The sequence below is a fragment of the Triticum dicoccoides genome, chromosome 4A (genome assembly GCF_002162155.2).
Source record: "Triticum dicoccoides isolate Atlit2015 ecotype Zavitan chromosome 4A, WEW_v2.0, whole genome shotgun sequence".
NCBI lineage: Eukaryota > Viridiplantae > Streptophyta > Magnoliopsida > Poales > Poaceae > Triticum > Triticum dicoccoides.
This window is the reverse complement of record NC_041386.1, coordinates 452449671-452456666: the sequence shown is the minus strand read 5'-3', so window position 1 is coordinate 452456666 and position 6996 is coordinate 452449671.

Below are 6996 nucleotides of genomic sequence, written 5' to 3'. Positions count from 1 at the left end.
GGGAGAGGGGAGAGGGTGGCTTGCCCCCCAAGCCAAGGGGGGCGCCCCCTCTAGGGTTCCCCCTCAACCCTAGGCGCATGGGCCCAAGGGAGGGGGGTGCGGCCAGCCCACCAGGGGCTGGCTCCCTGCCCCACGCAGCCCATGTGGCCCCCCGGGAGGGGTGGCCCCTCCCGGTGGACCCCCGGAACCCTTCCGGTGGCCCCGGTACAATACCGGTATGACCCCGAAACTTCCCGGTGTCCGTTTGACAACTTCCCATATATAAATCTTTACCTCCGGACCCTTCCGGATCTCCTCGTGACGTCCAGGATCCCATCCGGGACTCCGAACAACATTCGGTAGTCACATACTAGTCTTCCTAATAACCCTAGCGTCACCGAACCTTAAGTGTGTAGACCCTACGGGTTCGGGAGACATGCAGACATGACCGAGACGCTCTCAGTCAATAACCAACAGCGGGATCTGGATACCCATGATAGCTCCCACATGCTCCTCGATGTTGTCATCGGATGAACCACTATGTGGAGGATTCGATCAAACCCTGTATGCAATTCCCTTTGTCAATCGGTACGTTACTTGCCCGAGACTCGATCGTCGGTATCCCAATACCTTGTTCAGTCTCGTTACCGGCAAGTCACTTTACTCGTACCGTAATGCATGATCCCGTGTCCAACACCTTGGTCACATTGAGCTCATAATGATGATGCATTACCGAGTGGGCCCAGAGATACCTCTCCGTCATACGGAGTGACAAATCCCAGTCTCGATCCGTGTCAACCCAACAGATACTTTCGGAGATACCTGTAATGCACCTTTATAGTCACCCAGTTACGTTGTGACGTTTGATACACCCAAGGCACTCTTACGGTATCCGGGAGTTACACGATCTCATGGTCGAAGGAAGAGATACTTGACACTGGCAAAGCTCTAGCAAAACGAACTACACGATCTTTTATGCTATGCTTAGGATTGGGTCTTGTCCATCACATCATTCTCCTAATGATGTGATCCCGTTATCAACGACATCCAATGTCCATAGTCAGGAAACCATGACTATCTGTTGATCACAACGAGCTGGTCAACTAGAGGCTCACCAGGGACATATTGTGGTCTAAGTATTCACACGTGTATTACGATTTCCGGATAATACAGTTATAGCATGAATAAAAGACATTATCATGAACATTGAAATATAATAATACTTTTATTATTGCCTCTAGGGCATATTTCCAACAGTCTCCCACTTGCACTAGAGTCACCAATCTAGTTACATTGTGATGAATCGAACACCCATAGAGTTCTGGTGTTGATCATGTTTTGCACGCGAGAGAGGTTTAGTCAGCGGATCTGCGACATTCAGATCCGTGTGCACTTTGCAAATCTCTATGTCTCCATCTTGAACATTTTCACGGATGGAGTTGAAACGACGCTTGATGTGCCTGGTCTTCTTGTGAAACCTGGGCTCCTTGGCGAGGGCAATAGCTCCAGTGTTGTCACAGAAGAGTTTGATCGGCCACGACGCATTGGGTATGACTCCTAGGTCGGTGATGAACTCCTTCACCCAAATTGCTTCATGCGCTGCCTCCGAGGCTGCCATGTACTCCGCTTCACACGTAGATCCCGCCACGACGCTCTGCTTGCAGCTGCACCAGCTTATTACTCCACCATTCAACATATACACGTATCCGGTTTGTGACTTAGAGTCATCCAGATCTGAGTCGAAGCTAGCATCGACGTAACCCTTTACGACGAGCTCTTCGTCTCTTCCATAAACGAGAAACATGTCCTTCGTCCTTTTCAGGTACTTCAGGATATTCTTGACCGCTGTCCAGTGTTCCTTGCCGGGATTACTTTGGTATCTTGCTACCAAACTTACGGCAAGGTTTACATCGGGTCTGGTACACAGCATGGCATACATAATAGATCCTATGGCTGAAGCATAGGGGATGACACTCATCTCTTCTTTATCTTTTGCCGTGGTCGGTGACTGAGCCGAGCTCAATCTCACACCTTGTAACATAGGCAAGAACCCCTTCTTGGACTGATCCATTTTGAACCTCTTCAAAATCTTATCAAGGTATGTGCTTTGTGAAAGACCTATGAGGCGTCTCGATCTATCTCTATAGATCTTGATGCCTAATATATAAGCAGCTTCTCCAAGGTCATTCATTGAAAAACACTTATTCAAGTAGGCCTTAATGCTGTCCAGAAATTCTATATTATTTCCCATCAAGAGTATGTCATCTACATATAATATGAGAAATGCTACAGAGCTCCCACTCACTTTCTTGTAAACGCAGGCTTCTCCATAAGTCTGCATAAACCCAAACGCTTTGATCATCTCATCAAAGCGAATGTTCCAACTCCGAGATGCTTGCACCAGTCCATAAATGGATCGCTGGAGCTTGCATACTTTGTTAGCGTTCCGAGGATCGACAAAACCTTCCGGCTGCATCATATACAGTTCTTCCTTAAGATGCCCGTTAAGGAATGCCGTTTTGACGTCCATTTGCCATATCTCATAATCATAGTATGCGGCAATTGCTAACATGATTCGGACGGACTTCAGCTTCGCTACGGGAGAGAAAGTCTCGTCGTAGTCAATCCCTTGAACTTGTCGATAACCCTTAGCGACAAGTCGAGCCTTATAGATTGTAACATTACCATCTGCGTCCGTCTTCTTCTTAAAAATCCATTTGTTTTCTATCGCTCGCCGATCATCGGGCAAGTCTGTCAAAGTCCATACTTTGTTTTCATACATGGATTCTATCTCGGATTTCATGGCTTCAAGCCATTTGTTGGAATCCGGGCCCGCCATCGCTTCTTCATAGTTCGAAGGTTCATTGTTGTCTAACAACATGATTTCCAGGACAGGGTTGCCGTACCACTCTGGTGCGGAACGTGTCCTTGTGGACCTACGAAGTTCAGCAGCAACTTGATCCGAAGTACCTTGATCATCATCATTGTTTTCCTCTTCAGTTGGTGTGGGCATCACAGGAACGGTTTCCTGCGCTGCGCCACTTTCCCGCTCAAGAGGTAGTACTTCATCGAGTTCTACTTTCCTCCCACTTACTTCTTTCGAGAGAAACTCTTTTTCCAGAAAGCATCCGTTCTTGGCAACAAAGATCTTGCCTTCGGATCTTAAGTAGAAGGTATACCCTACAGTTTCCTTAGGGTATCCTATGAATACGCATTTTTCCGACTTGGGTTCGAGCTTTTCAGGTTGAAGTTTCTTGACATAAGCATCGCATCCCCAAACTTTTAGAAACGATAGCTTAGGTTTCTTTCCAAACCATAATTCATACGGTGTCGTCTCAACGGATTTAGACGGTGCCCTATTTAAAGTGAATGTAGCTGTCTCTAGAGCGTATCCCCAAAATGATAGCGGTAAATCGGTAAGAGACATCATAGATCGCACCATATCCAATAGGGTGCGATTACGACGTTCGGACACACCGTTTCGCTGAGGTGTTCCAGGCGGCGTGAGCTGTGAAACAATTCCACATTTCCTTAAGTGTGTACCAAATTCGTGACTTAAGTATTCTCCTCCACGATCTGATCGTAAGAATTTTATCTTTCGGTCACGTTGATTCTCTACCTCATTCTGAAATTCCTTGAACTTTTCAAAGGTCTCAGACTTGTGTTTCATTAAGTAGACATACCCATATCTACTCAAGTCATCAGTGAGAGTGAGAACATAACGATATCCTCCGCGAGCCTCAACGCTCATTGGACCGCACACATCGGTATGTATGATTTCCAACAAGTTGGTTGCTCGCTCCATTGTTCCGGAGAACGAAGTCTTGGTCATTTTGCCCAAAAGGCATGGTTCGCACGTGTCAAACGATTCATAATCAAGAGACTCTAAAAGTCCATCGGCATGGAGCTTCTTCATGCGCTTGACACCAATGTGACCAAGGCGGCAGTGCCACAAGTATGTGGGACTATCGTTATCAACTTTAAATCTTTTGGCATCTACACTATGAACATGTGTAATATTACGCTCGAGATTCATTAAGAATAAACCATTGACCATCGGAGCATGACCATAAAACATATCTCTCATATAAATCGAACAACCATTATTCTCAGACTTAAATGAGTAGCCATCTCGTATTAAACGAGATCCAGATACAATGTTCATGCTCAAACTTGGCACTAAATAACAATTATTAAGGTTCAAAACTAATCCCGTAGGTAAATGTAGAGGCAGCGTGCCGACGGCGATCACATCAACTCTGGAACCATTCCCGACGTGCATCGTCACCTCGTCCTTCGCCAGTCTCCGTTTATTCCGCAGCTCCTGCTGTGAGTTACAAATATGAGCAACGGCACCGGTATCAAATACCCAGGAGTTACTACGAGTACTGGTAAGGTACACATCAATCACATGTATATCAAATATACCTTTGGTGTTGCCGGCCTTCTTATCCGCTAAGTATTTGGGGCAGTTCCGCTTCCAGTGACCCTTCCCTTTGCAATAAAAGCACTCAGTCTCAGGCTTAGGTCCATTCTTTGACTTCTTCCCGGCAACTGGCTTACCAGGCGCGGCAACATCTTTGCCGTCCTTCTTGAAGTTCTTCTTACCCTTGCCCTTCTTGAACTTAGTGGTCTTATTGACCATCAACACTTGATGTTCTTTCTTGATTTCAGCCTCTGCTGACTTCAGCATCGAGAACACTTCAGGAATGGTCTTTTCCATCCCCTGCATGTTGTAGTTCATCACAAAGCTCTTGTAGCTTGGTGGGAGCGACTGGAGGATTCTGTCAATGACCGCCTCATCTGGGAGGTTAATGTTTAGCTGGGTCATACGGTTGTGCAACCCAGACATCTTCAGGATGTGCTCACTGACAGAACTGTTTTCCTCCATCTTACAACTGTAGAACTTGTCGGAGACATCATATCTCTCGACCCGGGCATGAGCTTGAAAAACTAGTTTCAGCTCTTCGAACATCTCATATGCTCCGTGGTGCTCAAAACGCTTTTGGAGCCCCGGTTCTAAGCTGTAAAGCATGCCGCACTGAACGAGGGAGTAATCATCAGCACGAGACTGCCAAGCATTCATAATGTCTTGGTTCTCTGGGATGGGAGCGTCACCTAGCGGTCCTTCTAGGACATATTGTTTCCTGGCAGCTATGAGGATGATCCTCAGGTTCTGGACCCAGTCCGTATAGTTGCTGCCATCATCTTTCAGCTTGGTTTTCTCTAGGAACGCGTTGAAGTTCATGTTTACGTTAGCGTTGGCCATTGATCTACAAGACATATTTGCAAAGGTTTTAGACTAAGTTCATGATAATAAAGTTCTAATCAAATTATGAACTCCCACTTAGATTAGACATCCCTCTAGCCATCTAAGTGTTACACAATCCGAGTCGACTAGCCCGTGTCGGATCATCACGTGAGACGGACTAGTCATCGTCGGTGAACATTCTCATGTTGATCGTATCTTCCATACGATTCGTGTTCGACCTTTCGGTCTCCGTGTTCCGAGGCCATGTCTGCACATGCTAGGCTCGTCAAGTTAACCCTAAGTGTTTTCGCTGTGTAAAACTGTCTTACACCCGTTGTATGTGAACGTAAGAATCCATCACACCCGATCATCACGTGGTGCTTAGAAGCGACGAACTGTAGCAACGGTGCACAGTTAGGGGAGAACACTTCTTGAAATTTTTTGTAAGGGATCATCTTATTTACTACCGTCGTCCTAAGTAAACAAGATGCAAAACATAATAAACATCACATGCAATTATATAGTTGTGACATGATATGGCCAATATCATATAGCTCCATTGATCTTCATCTTCGGGGCTCCATGATCATCTTGTCACCGGCTTGACACCATGATCTCCATCATCATGATCTCCATCATCGTGTCTTCATGAAGTTGTCACGCCAACGACTACTTCTACTTCTATGGCTAACGCGTTTAGCAATAAAGTAAAGTGAGTTACATGGCGTTCTTCAATGACATGCAGGTCATACAAAAAATAAAGACAACTCCTATGGCTCCTGCTGGTTGTCATACTCATCGACATGCAAGTCGTGAATCCTATTACAAAGAACATGATCTCATACATCACAATTCATCATTCATCACAACTTCTGGCCATATCACATCACATGATCAATCGCTGCAAAAACAAGTTAGACGTCCTCTAATTGTTGTTGCATCTTTTACGTGGCTGCAATTGGGTTCTAGCAAGAACGTTTTCTTACCTACGAATCACCACAACGTGATTTTGTCAACTTCTATTTACCCTTCATAAGGGCCCTGTTCATCGATTCCGCTCCAACTAAAGTGGGAGAGACAGACACCCGCCAGCCACCTTATGCAACTAGTGCATGTCAGTCGGTGGAACCGGTCTCATGTAAGCGTACGTGTAAGGTTGGTCCGGGCCGCTTCATCCCACAATACCGTTGAGCAAGAAAAGACTAGTAGAGGCAAGTAAGATGACAAAATCCACGCCCACAACAAAATTGTGTTCTACTCGTGCAAAGAGAACTACGCATAGACCTAGCTCATGATGCCACTGTTGGGGAACGTTGCAGAAAATTAAAATTTTTCCTACGGTTTCACCAAGATCCATCTATGAGTTCTTCTAAGCAACGAGTCAAGGGAGAGAGTTTGCATCTACATACCACTTGTAGATCGCGTGCGGAAGCTTGCAAGGTGATGATGTAGTCGTACTCGACGTGATTCGAATCACCGATGACCAAGTGCTGAACGGACATCACCTCCGCGTTCAACACACGTACGGGACGGGAGACGTCTCCTCCTTCTTGATCCAGCAAGGGGGAAGGAGAGGTTGAGGAAGATAGCTCCACCGGCAGCACGACGGCGTGGTGATGGTGGAGAGGCAGTACTCCGACAGGGCTTCGCCAAGCACACAACGGGAGGAGGAGAGGTGTTGGGGAGGGGAGGGCTGCGCCTTGGAGGGTGGTACGGCTGCCCTCCCCTCACCCCTCTATTTATAGGGGGAAGGGAGAAGGGGGCCG